This window comes from Xiphophorus maculatus, chromosome 7 (genome assembly GCF_002775205.1).
Source record: "Xiphophorus maculatus strain JP 163 A chromosome 7, X_maculatus-5.0-male, whole genome shotgun sequence".
In the NCBI taxonomy this organism is placed as follows: Eukaryota; Metazoa; Chordata; class Actinopteri; order Cyprinodontiformes; family Poeciliidae; genus Xiphophorus; species Xiphophorus maculatus.
Window position 1 is genome coordinate 25539042 of NC_036449.1, and position 16163 is coordinate 25555204.

The 16163-nt window shown below is 36.9% G+C and overlaps 1 protein-coding gene and 1 pseudogene across 3 annotated transcripts in view; both read left to right on the plus strand.

The window, feature by feature from the left end:
* LOC111609283 overlaps nucleotides 1-778 on the plus strand; it is an 85995-nt pseudogene extending 85217 nt beyond the window's left edge.
* LOC102232610 (double-stranded RNA-specific editase 1-like) overlaps nucleotides 1-16163 on the plus strand; it is a 129815-nt gene that overhangs the window by 84008 nt on the left and 29644 nt on the right. For all 3 annotated transcript variants that reach the window (XM_023336484.1, XM_023336483.1, XM_014469597.2), the window contains one exon: nucleotides 67-101. The gene's annotated coding sequence lies outside the window, so the exon portion shown is untranslated. The remainder of the gene's footprint in view (nucleotides 1-66; nucleotides 102-16163) is intronic.

Here is a 16163-nt window from a genome sequence, read left to right on the forward strand (position 1 = left end):
TCACTCTGCCAAAAATCCTGCTGAGTATTTACCTGGAAAATATGTTTTTCTCTTTGTCTCCAACAGGTTTTTCCAGTCACAGACTTTCTGCAAGATCAAAGGTCAGTGTCATTTTTTTATTCATCCTGAACACATTTATAACAACAATTTTATTTAGAACTCTGTTATTATAAAATGTGGCATGCAAAGAGCAACATTTAGTTTTAAAATGCAATGACATCATAAGACCACTAGAGGGAAGCAGAGTATTTCTTTGCAGAGGCCAGTGTTTTGGCGACTTTTACACTTGTTAGGGAATAAGAGTTCATGTAGATAAAAAAAGAAAATAAAATTACTTATCATCTAACCAGGTTGAGTGACTGTGCATTGTTGAGCTTTCTGTATGGGTGTGTGTACTGCTTTCTCTTTAACTACAGCATGTTATAGAACAGGAGCATAATTAAAGGATCTTAGTTGCATTTGTGTGTAAACTACCCAAAAAACTGATTAAATTAGTTGGGGGTTTTTTTGGCAAAAATTCGATGGATGGATGGAAATATCCGATGATTCAAGCTTCCATTCCAACGTGTGTTAATTCCTACCAGTCTCTCCTCTCAGCCAGTCTCCTCCTTCTCAATCCCACTCTACTCCAGTGCCTCCCCTCTCTGGCTTCTGATAGGGCAGCCATGAAGTCAACAGAGGAGAGAAGCAGCCGGAGGAGGAGAGAGAGGGAGGGATGGAGAGACAGTTTGGGTATGAGGGTAGAAACAAAGAAACGCTGCAGGTGTTGTGGAGTTGAGCATGTCTGTTGCATGACTTTACTCAGAGGTTGACGTGTGATAGCATTGGCTGTCAGAGGTGCAGGACTGGTAGGCTGATTCCAGCTCAAGTTTTACCTTATTCCTTCATAGCGGTTTAGTTGATTTTAGAGAATATTGTGGAGCTCGAAAGCATGGCCCTTTTTACCAACGATGTGCACAGCCTGGGCTCCTATTACTGCCTGATCCGACGCAAGTTTAAGAGGAGGCGGAAGAAGCGCTCTGAACGCAAAGGTAACCCTAAGAGTTGAAGTTCTGTCGTCTTTTCTGATGCTGAGATGCAAACAGGTGTTTGCAGCTTTGAAACAAGTGGTTCTACGTTGTTTCTTTGACTTTATAACTGCTTGCTGAGTCCAGGATATTACATTTATTCTTGCTTTTTATGGCTGCATGTTTACAGCAAAGTTTATCCTAAACAGGCGAATTTCTGTCAGTCTGTGAACATAGTTAGTTTGATTTAGTCCTTTTCCAAGTTTGAATAATTTTGGAAAATGTTGATAATATAACAATTTTAAAACATTTGCATATTCTTTAGTAAAATCAAAATGTTCCTTTTATATCCATAGCAAAAGACATCTTCTCTACAAAACGGGTGACGTGACCAAAATATGTCTTGTTTTTTATATGTTTGAAGTTCAAAGTTTGAATTATCTTTGATGGGCTGAAATGATTTCTGTAGAAATCTACAGCTTTGTTATATACAGGTACAATAAGAAGTTTGGGTGGGAAAATTTTTTCGTCCTGTAATGACTTTAAAAGTTATTCATACCCTTTGCAGATTTGCATTTGAAATCCTTATCCCACCAATTAGATTGTTTTGACGGGAAATGAGACCGACACCTCTACAAATTCAATAAAACAATGTAAAGGGAGTATCTGATTTGGAAAAAGTATTAATTTGTATACTTTTATCAACCATTTTTATAAAAAAAAATTGTAGGCTTCTATTAAACCTATATCAGCTTCTTGCATGTTTCCAAAGTTGCTTTGACCTTTTTATCTATGATGTCGATATCTTAGTCTTTGAGGTTGCAAGACCTCTCTTCCATTATCCAATTCTTTAGATTATTTATCATATAAACATCTCAACCTTGACTGGACCATCTAAAAATTCCTTTCAGTCAAAAGATATTAGTAGATCAACATAGTTTAAAGAACTTTCCATCAAAGCCACTTTTATGATTACAAGGAAGAGAAGCAAAATACAAAGCCAACTGCGTCTGTATAAACCTTTACAAAGACCTACAGAAATAGGTCACTCTGCAGGTATTTTTTTCTAACAGTTGGACATAAAATTTTCTTTAAAATTTAATGAAAAGTTGCTAAAAGTGAGGAGATGAGAAACGTCTCTGCAGTTCTTCCAGACGCGACAGCAGTATCTACTAGAGAATAGGATGTGCAAACTTTTTTGTTTAGTTTTTGTCTACTGCATAAAACATTCCAATAAGTCACTTTCTTTTCCAGAGAAAACAAATCGATTAAATGTCAGTATGTTAAGTATAAGGCAATAAAGAGTTCAATCAGTTATGAAGAGTTCAATTACTAGAGTGAACCCTAAAATATCAAGATCATCTCCTTTTTTTGCTTGAAGGGACTCCAGAGATCTGTTTTCTTTGTCTTCCTTCCCCTCCGTGTCTCTCTGAGCGAGGCAGGACGCGGCTCATCATAATTGAAGTTGAATGACGAGAGCCCTTCAGCGCTCGGAGCGTTTCTCTCCTGAGTTTGCTGCTCCACTCCGGGGGATTAACCAAACAGAGAAGGTAGTAATTACTCAGGTGGCCACAGCTCAGCGGCAGCATTAGCCATGTCTCAGCCACTTGCTTTGACATCCGCCAACCTCCTCCGTACCACCGCCTCACCTCCGCCGTCAAGTCCATTCATCCAACTAAGCCCACCTCTGCTGAGGGAGCATTTTTTTTATCCTTTGATTTAAAAACTCCAGGTCTGCTCGCTCAGAGTGAATATGTCTATCAGTATTACCCAGCTCTGTTTCCCGCCTCTTTTATTCTCCCACTCTTATCACCTAGGAAGGAAATTTGCACTTTTCGCCAGAGAGAAGCGATGACGAAGCAGGAGGAGAAGGAGTCTGGCCTGACTCTTACTCTGCTTTAGCTTTCTTCGATTTCAGCTCTTTAGTGAATTCCTGGGTTCTTGACTTCCTGGAGGTTTTTTGTTTGTTGCTGAATCACTGATCATTTCAAACTAAATCTGAAAATTCCTTATGTCGATTTCTCCTTATAATCTGGAAATGTTCTCAAAATTTTCCCACCAAAGCTGCTTGTGTATCACAGATTATTCCAAAACTTCTGCCTCACTTCCAAATTACGTTATTTTGTGGACGACGACGATCATTTCCTGTGGAAAATTGTGGTTGTTTAAATAGAAAGCTGTCGGCTCACTAATCAGCACACCTCAGGGAAAAAGAGACATGAACACTGGCTCTTCCCTGTTCAGACATTTCTGTCTTCCATGTTTTATGACAGTGACATGAAAAAGACCGAGACCTTCAGGCCGTAATTATTGCATGTCACTCTACACAGCCACGTTGAAACAAAGCACACCCGCTTTTAGTTTTGGGTTCTTTAATTTCAGCTGTAAATTCCATCCTGTTATTCTTTAATAAGCCAAAAAATGGTCAAGCAGGCAGACAAATTCTAGCCTCAAAAAACAGGATATCCTGGCTTGAAAGGATATTTATTTTAACTTTTAATCTGATGTTTGGGTTTAATCTATTACGAGCTGTTAAAGTCTCGTAACTTTAGTTTATAATTGAACTTTAGTATATTCAATACTGCAGCTAATTCAAATAATTTAAAGTCAAATGAGATAAAGCAATAGATTTTAACATTTTTATTTGTATTATATTCTTAAAATTATTTATTTATTTAGGTGATTTTAGCCTTTCCATAAACTAGTACACAAAAAAAACTGACTTTGCTGAACAAAATCAACCAAACAAAATTAAACAAAAATAGCAAAAGAAAAAAGAACAAGACAAAACTAATACAGAAAAATATAAACAATATTTAAATTCCTATCAATTGCAAGAACAGACAGGGTAGCCCAAAAAAAGGTGTAAATTGATTATATAGAAAATGATATAGATAATTTGCTTTTTATACACAGCAAATGATCAAAATCAAGACAGAAAAATCTTTCCTGTATATTTTTTGTCTAAAACGTATCTACATCAGTAATAGCAATAAAAAAGCATACAGTTTATGAAGGCTGGCGTCAGGTATTGTATGAGTGATACTAAGTATGAAAGACATCAGCAATTACCTTGTGAAGAGTTTATTACTTGCCTGTCAGTCAGGGAAGGGTTATAATAGTAAGTTCAAGTTCATCAAACAGTGAAAGAGATTATCCATAAGTGGAAAACAAGTTGTGACAATTGAGAATCTGTCAAATAGTGGACATCCTGGTATATTCACCCTACGGTCAAACTGTGCAATATCCAGATAGCTGATTTTAAACTCTACAGGTCTCAGCACGTTATAAATGGTGAAGTTGATGAGAGTAGAATTAAGCTGCAAAACTTGGAAAAAGAAGGGAACAAATGTGGGAACAGAGCTTAGGTTTGCAACCACAGGACTTCAGAAAAAATATCTTTTGGACATATGAGACCAAAGTACAGACGTCTGACCCAATCAGACCAAGCAACAGACTCTGAATATCAGCAGGAAAACCTCATACTAATGTCAAGCACCGAAATCCAGAGCTTAAAATGATTTAAATGTTCTGGTGGGAATAAAGGAGCTGTGCACAAACATATCCTCATATATATCTAGTTTTTGTGACTGAAGCAAAATCTAAGCCAAAACTCCTCCACAACATTGTGAGAGCCTGATAAAGACAGAGATTTGCAGCTAAAAGTGATTCTATAAGTTATTGGATCATAGCTTATATGGTTTCAAGTTCAAGTTGGATTTAATATTTTAAGAGCCCATAAGAGTAAGCAAATGTTTTACTTTATTGTAATCATTTTACCATAACTGTATATTGCAGGAGCATCCGAACATTTTGTCACATGGGCCAAAGTAGTGACCAAAATAGTGTTCTTTTACCTACTCAGCAATAAATAAACCAGGCATGCAATACTTTAATTAAACAAATACACTAGTTGTATTTGTTGTTGGAAAAGGATGTTTCCTTTTAAAAAGGGTTTTGCATGTTTGCCTTACTACAGTAAATGTTCTAGGTATCAATTGGAAAAAAATAGAAGAAAATGTTATTTATAAGCAGTAAAATCTGGATTTAGGTCACTTTTTAAAAACAGTGTATTGAGCCAAGTTTAAGTGTTGATATTTTAGATATTTGAATTTGTATCTTTTATTAACGTAGCTGAAAATTATTGACATAATTTTCAGCTGTTACTCGACTCCAGTCTTTGGATATAAACTGAATGATGTATAAACCTGTTTCTATGTGAAGGATTGGGATTTAGCTCTCAGTGAATTAACATATAGCGCAGAGTGACTTTCAAAAGACTCAACTTAAGCATATCCCCGGTGCATCTCTCATAAATGTGCCAAACCATGACACTTGCAGACGATGCTTTCCAATGGGCCGTATATGAAAAATGGAAAATGGGGAACAGAGGCCTTTTCTGCCTCGCCAGCAAAATCTCTAAAATGAGCTTTTGCAACTTGAATAGTGTGGGAGGGGGCTCTCTACCGCCTGACGCTTCAAATCCATCGCTGTGAGGGGGAAGACTTTTCATGCAAGATTTTTATTTTTTTTGTAGCTTCATTTTCACTTGTTCCTGTATTTTTTCAAGATATTTGTAAATTACTGAATGGTTTTTCTGAATGCCTCACATTTATTATTGTTATTTTCTTTAAATTGATTAGCCAGCCTTGAACAGCTTAGATTAACGTCTGACATCCACAGCAGATGAATCCAAATAGAAAACACAGTCCCATTCATTTGTATTAGATCAGAAAAAGAGCAGATGATTAGAAGCAGTGCCTGGCTGAGTACTGCAAACACAGCGGCACTCTGTCATAATAAGAAATGAGTTGTGTCTGCCTGTCTCAATGTAATTAGCTTTGATTAGCATGCTGCTAATGACTATGACGGACTGTCGCAGGGGGAAAAAAGCTCTACTCTGTTGTGGGATCCTTCAAACCGCTGAGGTTTGTTTAGCTGACTGTGAGTGATTACAAATCTCTGCAGAGATTTGAGATTTCATAAATATGAGATTGTTTTGCCTTTTATTATGCACACCTTATAATACGCTCTGCAGAGAAGGAGCTAAACCACTACTCCGTCTTCTTTCCATTCACCTCTTTGTCGTCTGTCACAACCTTTTCCATCCGACTGAGGTCTCCCTCCATGCCCTGTCCCAACTGTCCATCAATTCCACCTCATCTGTTTGACAGCAGAAAGGCCACGAGGTGTGAAATTCAGCTCCTGCACGACGCCGTCTGCAGTCGCAGCCCCGCACAAAAATTTTACATGGATTCATCCACAGCTTTGCGGCATTTTACTTTCGGACCTCCGCCCTCCTCACACATGGGTACACACAAACATGTGGAAGTCAATGCAGTCAGGATCATTTCACCAGGCCTTGGATGTGATAAACGATGGTAGGTGTAAGGCTCCATGGACATCAAATCAAGGAGAACAGAAGGACAGAGGACATTGGTGTGATTAGGTCCACAGCTTTCAAACCATGACTTACTTTCCTGTAGATTGCTTAACAACACTTTAGAGTAATTTTTGGCTGATTCTTAACTTCTTGTTTTTTGTACTTTGTCGTACACTAGGGTGGTAAAATAGGAAAAGATGCAGGAAAGCAATGTTGGCAAGCCAACAAAGAGTAAAAAGATTGTCTGGACAAAACCTAGACTTTGAAAATGTGGTCACAAGACCAGTGCTGAGTACTAACTTGATTTGTCTTTACCAGATGTGTATTTTAAGTGTCTTCGTATGATGGAAAAAGTAGTCACAAGTCAGCAAAAATGGGTTCATTGTAATAGATTAGTTGCAATAGATTGATCCCAAATTAATGTTTTGATATTATGGATCCCTAGTTTCAAAGTATGTGGATTTAGCAGAATTTAAGTTTGTTAAAATCAGTGCCTTAGACCATAACTCAACTGAACAGTGTCTTTAACTCTTGTAGACAAACGGTAAGACTGTATATTATATCTACATGTATAATGTACACAGAAGACTTCATAGTCCCTGAAGAGAGGCTTCCAGACAAATGTCTGACTGCTTCATCAATTATAGATTAATCAGTAGAGTACTCAAATACTAAAATATTCAACAGCTGTAACTACAACCCAATTTTAAACAAAAACAATCCTGCTGTTGGTACAGAGTGACTTTCCTGCTGTCCTCTGTCTCCATAAGCATGTTCTGCTGTTGTTGATGCCTTCACGCTGATGCAGGACTCACACTGAGCTGTTTTCTTCCATGAACATGCGAGCTCTCAGGAGCCTCCAACCTGTGTGCTCGGTTTGCAGCTCTGAACATTGAGCACAGCGTCGTCGGTGGCCCTCCGTGGGCCAAGCACGCTCACACATCCGAAAATTCGCTCATTTCCAGACACACTGAAACGTACACTCTTTTCCCCACAGGCACCCGGTGCCTATGCTGTGTCATAAATCAGAGCTGTCAAATAGATTTTACAGCACCTAGTGAAAAGAGGAGAGGCAGCCACCCAACAACCTTGAAAAGATGGAAGAAAGCAGAAGTAGAGGAGTTGTATTATTATCAAACCTGAAGCCTGGACCTAAGGAATCTATGAAGAAGAATAGGGCAGTTTTTCATGAGAGAACATGGATGACAGATACTTTGGGTGGTGTAACAAGGACCGGCCCTGAATGCACCAAATAACCAGAAAACATAAGCTTCACATGGTTAGCTTTCTGTTTTTTCTTTCTTCATTTAAATATTTTAGATCATGTTTTTATCGTGACTGAAGTCGACATGTAGTTTAGAAATGGTGTGGTTGGCCAGTTCCTTCACATACTCAGATTGTATATCCAATTGGATCTGAAATCCGAGACATTATTGGTGGTTGTTAGATTATTTCTCTATAAAATAAGTAATTTGCCATGAGGCAAAAAACAAGTAATTTCATTATTGACTCTTGTGGATCTATTGTGTGTAAACAGAAGGAAAGTGTTTCCTTTTGTCATTAAATTTGACAAGTTTCCATATGTCTACTCTTTGCTTTTTTCCCCATCAACAATTTTTTTCACAAGTTTTTATTTTTTACCTGTTGACCCCACTTGAAACAGGCGACATCCATCTCTCACTGGACACAGTCACTTCCTATCACTCCTAAAGATTAAGTCTCATTGTTTTTTTTCCACAACTTAAATGGTCTTATCTCCGAATGTGCGAAAAGCCAAGCAAATTTTTCATTGAGGACTTCTTCTAATGTTGAGAGTGTTTTGCACATGTGACTTCCCCTAAATAAATTATTCCGGATCAGTTCAAAAGTGCTAATTTACAAGCTTTCAATTGAACAAAGTTTGATATATATTGAAGTTCTGATTATCGACTATTAAAGCTTTTTCAAGTAGTTACACGTTTATGTTATGCTCTTATTTTGAAGTGGATTGAGACTGTTCGATTTCCTTTGCTCTCTTTTTTTATGCCAGTAATTTTATTTCAAACAGGAAACATACAGGAACAAAATAAAACTGACTGTGGAGGTATTAAGATAAATCCAAACTCTAAGGACATTGCAGAACATCTAAATTGTGTCAAAATTAAATTGGTGCTTGAGGGTTGTAGTCTTTCAAGGGCAGATATAATTTGAATTGAAGTTAGCGCTTTTGTATTAGTTTCCACAAAATACCATGTCTGTGTAGTGGTTTAGTGTTAGCAGAACTATTGTTTATGAGCAATGCCAGTCACTGAGTGTAATTAATAGTAATCTGATGTATTGAGATGTACAGTTTAGATGTAAGTCCCATATTGCCATCCAATGACAATAAAGGGTTTTTGTATCCATCATTGTCCATTATCACAGTAGACTATACTAATTGTTATGGAGAGGTTTGATTTTTGGATTCACTCAGCTAAACAATGAATTCCATGGATATTAATGCTAACTCATGGGGATCCTGAGTGTAAAACTTTAAGTCCATTTTTATTAAGAGCTCATTGGGTCAGATAACTTTCCCATCCAACGCTATAAATCCCCCTGATTGGAGGAGCCTCATTGGCTGTCATCGTCTGAGTAGCTGCCTCTTAATATGCAGAGTGGAGGGAAGTACGGACATCCAGCAGCGGGGCTCAGAAGGCAAATCACTTCTGGCAGTCTAATTCACCGGTCATTAGAAGGGCCAAATTGAATAATGGACTCGGAGGTGAGTTGCGAACGTGTGTGTGTGCTCATGTGTAAGTGTATCTGATGAGGCTGGGACAGCCATGTTGGGTGAAAGTGTGTGTGAGGGTATTCTGCAGCCCCTTCACTTTGGCCCATCAGTTTCAATCTGGTTGGACGACAGGCGCTCCTTCTTGGTGCCAGGACCCCTCTCCATTAGGCCACCGCTGCCCACACGTGTACTCCATTAGGCGGCATTACCTGCTCCGTGCCTGTAGACATCTACTCGGGAACCAGGAGGCTGGAGGATGGTGCAAAGCTCCTCGCTTCACACAAAAAGGAAAAAGACCCGATCCTATTTCTATTAAGATTCTTCTTCTCTCTGTAATCACAGGCCTGCCAGAGCCTTATTGGGGAAAGTAATGGGATTGTAGGGCAGTGACAGTGGCACTCACTTATCCCACTGCATACATCGGCAGTAACAATGAGCCGTGTGTCTTTAATCATACATTTTCCTAGCTTTAGTTTACGCCCGCTTTTGCTTTTAGTTTCCAGTAAATTAATCTTTTTTTATTTCTGTTTCTGTTTTTTGTCTTTTAAGTGAACATTTCTGCCGCTTTGAGAAGACAATTACTGAAAGTCTTTAAATTATCCACTCTATGTTGCTGCAGCCTTAAATATTGAGTGGCTGTTAAAAGTTAGGACGGGAGAAATTAGTTAATATTGAATCAGAGTTATTCCTAACAGGTTTGAGCATCTTGGTGGTTGGATCAGACCTGATGGGAATCGGAAAAGGGAATTTAGTTTTGGAAAAATCGGACAGAAATGAAATGGATTGGGTAGAGGTTGCTGCCTGGTGGGCCTATCAGTCTGTGTTAGAGCCACTGAGAGGGTTGTCTCACAGGTGGGCTCTCCTGCAACAGCCATTTCCCCTGGCTATTTGTCTCTGTCCAGTTTCTTTCCCTTTCCCTTGCCCACTTTTCTTCCTCTTTCATCTCCTCCTCTACCTCATCTTCGATTGCTCATTTCAGTCTCTCGTTCTTCTTCGATCTCTTCCTTCTCTTGTTACACTGATTCTCTACTTTTGCCAGTTTAAAACTTTTACCGTTTAGACAGAGAGAGCATTGGTATTATTAATATAAACAGAGATTAAAGTACCAAAGTACCACTTTTCTCACTTAATTCAGAACTAAAAAATTAATATCACCTTTTTTTAACTAATATGATTGATTTTTAATTATTGAATGATTGTTTTACAGTACTACTATGAAAATTACTTAAGTAAACAAGTAGAGGGTAAGCAGTATCTTAAAATCAATTCTTTGAGAAATTATGAGAAATGCATAATTCTTTAGTTGATCATTGACTGTACCCAAAGTTTTCAGCTGTTACCTCAATGGTGCTAAAATTGTACTTTATTTTTATCAAAAGAAATTTATATTTGGTATATTTTATAGATTTAACAAATCGATGGGCACAAATATGTCTTTATGATAGCATGCATGTGATATAAGCATCAAATTAAAATAGGTTCTTTGCTCAAGTTTAGGTTTTTTCTATTAGGTCTGGATTTACCAGCCACCTTTTGATGTACACCTTGCTAGTACCCAATTCCTACAGAAATGCTTTAGTTCCTCATGGCATTGATTCAACATGGTGTCAAGCAAACCTTTGTTCTTGGGTCCAAATTGACATTAGAGTGTCAAGTAGTTGCTGCAGATTTAGGGCAATTTGTTGTGAATGTCCTGTTCCACAACATCCCAAAGGCGCTCTATTAGATTGAGATCAAAAAACCGAGTTTGAGATGGCTTGAACTTTTTACATGACGCATTAACCTGCTGGAAGCAGCTTTTGGAAGATGGGTAAACTGCGGTCATAAAGAGATGGTCAGCAAAGACTCTCAGATAGACTGCTCAGTTGGTAGGAAAAGGCCAGAAATCTGTCATAAAACACCGGCACTGGCCAGTTACCAGTTTCAAAGTACTGTGCAAAACTTAAAAAGTTACGATTTCAGATCCATTAAAGTTTTACTGGGCATAAAAACCAAGAATAAATCGTTAACAAATATGTACATAATCATAGATTACTCAACAAGCTATAAAATCTTTCCCTAAAATAGTTTTATACCAAAAAGCAACACTTTCCTCATTCTGCTGGCATTCATTTTACCATGTGTCAGGCTCTGCGCTGTGTGCAGCCACTCAGCTGGAAACGGACCATATAAAGCCTTTAGAGCAGATGTTTACCACTGGTTTCCTTGGAGGTAGATGTTTTTGGTAACTACCTCATGTACATGAACCCCTCTTCCAGTGTTGGTCCGTTGTAATAACATCTGTGTTAAAAGCAAATATGTACGACCTCATGTTGTGTTTAGTCTGATAAAATAAGTGTGAAATTGAGCTTTAAGAGTTTGGACCTAAATCAGTCAAAGAAAAGAACTGCTGTAATGTTTTTTTTTATTTAATTGGATTAATATGTTGAGAAGTTTCTGTCAAACAAAATTCCAGGAACTTTAAAAATGAGACAAAGAGGCTAAAAATGTTTATGTGTATGTTTGGGGTTTAGTACAATGCTAATCAATTTGTTTATTTTTCCATCTAAATAATGTTTGACAGTCATCAGAAGCATAACTGCATCCTTTTTGCCTTGATGGACACTGGAAGCTGCAGCAACCATTTAGCTACACTTTCCTCTTTGGTCCATCAGTCGAGCTGAATTCCCTACCACAGCCCTGCAGATGCTAGAGGGGATCATTGCTACTCACTCTGGTGATTTATGACCCCACCCGAAGCCAGTTTAAGAAGCCTGTGTGCATGCATGTGTGTCTTTTTGTTATATTGTTGAAGGAACATATAAGCAGGCAAGACAGAGAGCAACTAAGAATGTGTGAAGTAGTTGAAGTAATGGGTTGATGGCACAAAGAAATGTTTGGTCTAAAAACAATAATGCATGAGAAGAAGATGGTATTTTAATGTATGACAGTAAAATTTGAGGTTATTTGGTAATCTAGTTAAACAGCAGATATTAGACTATAATAAATTACAATTTTATGTGTTTAGATACATTAGAAATGTTCATTTTTCAGTTACATTTCAGACTACAATGAACTTCCGCCTATTCGTGGTTCAGTATCTGTGGATCTTTCAGTGGGACGTAACTCAGAGTTATTCACGGACAATAAGCCTGTTTTTCTTAGACCATATCTAAAATATTTCAATGAAAGTGCAGTTTGGGGAATTATAATTCCTAATTATTTTGACACACAATTGGATTGCTGTAGAAAAGCAGCCAATCCAGAAGTGCCATTCATTCTCCTTGGCGGTGATTGATTGTACCCCCAAGGAAATTAGAAGATATTGCATTTCTGTAAAGCAAAACCTATGCTGCTATTCCTGCTGTGAAGGAGGATGCCTATAAGTTTTACATTTGAAACTATCTTCCTCTGAAGGTAACATCCACAGCCTTCCTTATCTCTGCACAGGGTACAGCCAATCAGCACCAAGGAAATAAACGTTGCTCCTGGGTCGACTGCATTGTAAACGCCAGCCAAAGGTGTGTCAACTAGCATTGAGCCTAAGTGTTACGTTCACAAGCTGTATTTATTTTTGAAGAAAAATATTTTAGATATGCCTTTGAGAAAACATCTGCAAATCTGCAATGTTCCACAGAAACGTCCGCAAAGAGGTCAACCACAAATACTGAACTATACTGATGCTGTGCACATCATTCTGTTGGCATGTTTTCTTTTCGCGTTACTCTGTTTTGGAGGTTATTGAGTGTTCTGAAAAGATTGAGTGTTGTCCAGATCCCAGTGGACTGTCTTCGCTGAAACTTGAAGTTGATTGTATTTGAACATTACTGCCAAAACAGATATAAAAAATTTTTCAAAAAGAAGGTTGCTCATACCTTGTTGGATCGTTCCCTGGGAAAAATCAAGGCTGCCAAACCAGTAGGGCCTAAGTCCAACAGTAAGACAATGTTTTATCGTTAATATTTGATATTTATTTTCCAAAACATACCTCAAACTTGTTTTTACTTTGCCGTAGTGGAAATGTGTGAGCAGGTTTAGAAGGAAAATCAATCAAACACAGAACTTAAAATACAGCTGTATGGTTGGCTGTGCTGCAAAGCTCCAAAAACTGTGTTTGTTCTTTATATCCAGGGACACTATTATCTCTTTCCTGGCCTTTATTACCTGGCCTCTCAATCTTCCCCTGCCTTCATTTTTTTCTGTGAACCTTGACTCCGCCAGCCTTCTGAAATGCAGTCCTCCATAAAATCCATCAAATAAAAAATTCATATTGATACTCTGGCTCTGTTTTTTTGCCACCTTTCTTTACTTCCACCATCAGCACTCCATGATGATGAATGACTGACTGTCACATATAAAAAAGCTGGAACACAGTAAAAGGTTGATTCTCTGCTTTTTTCCACACCTCTCTGCTCCTGCTGCTCTAGTTCTTTATATTTGATCAATTTTTCATAAGAAGGTTGTTGTTGTTGTTTTAAATAAGAAGGTATTACAGTCTTAATACTTTTTAAACCTATACATATCCTAGCGATTTAGCTTAACATCAACATTACTGAATTTGGGCTTTCGGTTATTTTTATAGAAAGTTAATATAAAACTTTTTAAATTCTCAGTTTATACCTTTGTACTTCCCTTCAAACTGGAAAGTTTTACAAACTGGAAATTAATACAATAATAATGTTAAATAAAAAATGATTGGTATCAAATTTAGGAGAATAATTTATAATTTGTAAAGCAAAACCAAGATAAACTGGTTAGAAATCAGAATGAATCAAATACAATCAAAAGGGCATTTAAAGAAATGGTAAAGTTTTGCAACCTCATGTAACCAGTTTATTTCACCTTTTTATTCACGGTACCCTCTAAGGTTTGACTAGGCCACTCTAGAACATTCAATTTGTTCTTTTCAAACAGGCCAGTTAGAAAAACTATTATCCTTTAATGAATGAAGTGACCATCTAAAAACTGCATTATTTATTTACTTATTTATTTGTCTGATGAATCTGTTAAGGGAAAAATACTTTTTCATTGCAATCTATAATAATTTATACACATAAATATATTATAATATTTACTATAAACATTATTTATCTTACTATCAGTCATTTGCTTTAAGAAACTCAACTGGTTTTCTGCTCAAGTTGAAGGCCAGAAGCAGATAGTCTCTATTCAGCTTGAATAAATCATTCAAAACTAAATGAACTAAAAGTTGAAACACACTTTTGCTGCAAAAAAAAACTTTTCATTATTGGGTTGCTAAAAGTCAAGTGCCAAATTCTTTGGATCTTGTTCGACATTTTCAAAACAATGACTTTGAAAAGTGTTTTGTAAAACTGTAGATAACATTTCTCCTTTTATTTTTCTTCAAATCCCATTCATCTATGCAACCTTTGGCTTTTTTTATACTACTTTGGAAACTTTCTCTGCAGCAAAGGTTAACTGTATTCAACAAACCTTATACAAAATAAATTCCACCACAAATGGGACAAAACATTTTCAGCCAGTAATGAACTGTAAAAATAGTAGGAGAGAAATAAAAAGCCAAGGTTTTTAGTGCAACCTTTATTAAAGTTGAGATTTTTTTAGTAAACTAGTGATTGAGTTCATATACTATATACTGTAGGTGTAATTCATACACCATAAAGGTGTAATTGAAGGCTGTAACCCATCAGTACTTTATCATTATAGCCATTGAATGGATTTTATTACTGAAGCCAAATATTTCTTATATTAATGATATCCAATGATTTATGAAAGACTAAAGTATTACAATGTGTTTGATACAAGATTATGAATATAAAGCTTCCAAGAAACTTCAAGTTTCATGGTTTTGTCTTCATTTAAACACAATTTTTGAAGGAATTAAATGGATATTTTACACCAACAGTGCATTAGTTCATGTACCACTTGGGAACATTTAGACTCTGCTTTATGCTATACTGTGAAATAATTTTCTTAAAACTTATAGTTTTGATGTAAGGATATATACTGTAGTTGTGGTACCTAAATAGATACTTACTAACAGGACATTGCTCAGTTATTTTGGCTTCATTAGGGGTCATGATTTCTTTACGTTCATTAGTCAAGTGGTCAAGTGATACGTCTTATTTAACATTACATGTATTCATTAGTGTGATTTAAGCATTTTATTCATTGGAACACAGCCACTCAGTAACAGTGAAATGTAACAGCCTTTCTGCCACCAACAGTCATTAATTATTCATCGTAACAACGGAGGCAGCGTTGCTCTGTGTGTGTCTGTCAGAGATTAAAAGGGAGTCACAGCACAACTACGAAACGTATTGTTTTAGTGAAATGAATAAAAGACGACATGGTGAGATGGGTGTTTATATCTACATTATTAATGAACAAAAACCAAACATGACAACACACACCCAGTCATGAAAAAATATTATATTCCAAGCCACATTCATTGTATTCAGTCATGTGAAGAAATATGACACCACCAAAAAGTATTCAGTTTTCCTAAAAAATCTCCACAATCATATCCAAATCTTGGATATGATTGTTAGTGGGAAGAATTTTTCTTCACGCAGGTCGCTTGGGGCCATAAACCATTCACAAAGAATTGGATTTATGTAAAAAAAAAAAAAGGAATTAAGCATCAAGACCTGGTGTATATACGTAGCAATCGTTCCCTCCTTTCACTTCACCAAGAAAGTTATACATGTACAGTCTCTTTTTACTGTGAAGGCCTGGATTTTTCTATTCACAGTAACAAGAACCTGCTAGATATCCTTTGATTTTTGAACATGTAAGGTATCTTGGCAGTTGTTTTTAATTACTTCCATTTGTAGTCTGTTTTCGGTGGAATGACTGGTTTATATGTTCAAATCTATCATAAATCACAGTCTCATTGAGTATCCTCCAAATTAAAACACCAGGTAACCTTTGGAAGAAAGACTGCAGACACAATAGAAGAGGAGTCTTAAAAAGAACTGTTCTCTCAGCAAAGCAGATCCTATCCTATGTATTTTTAGAGCCATCTCTTACCATTTGTGCTGAAAGGTCAGACGAATAA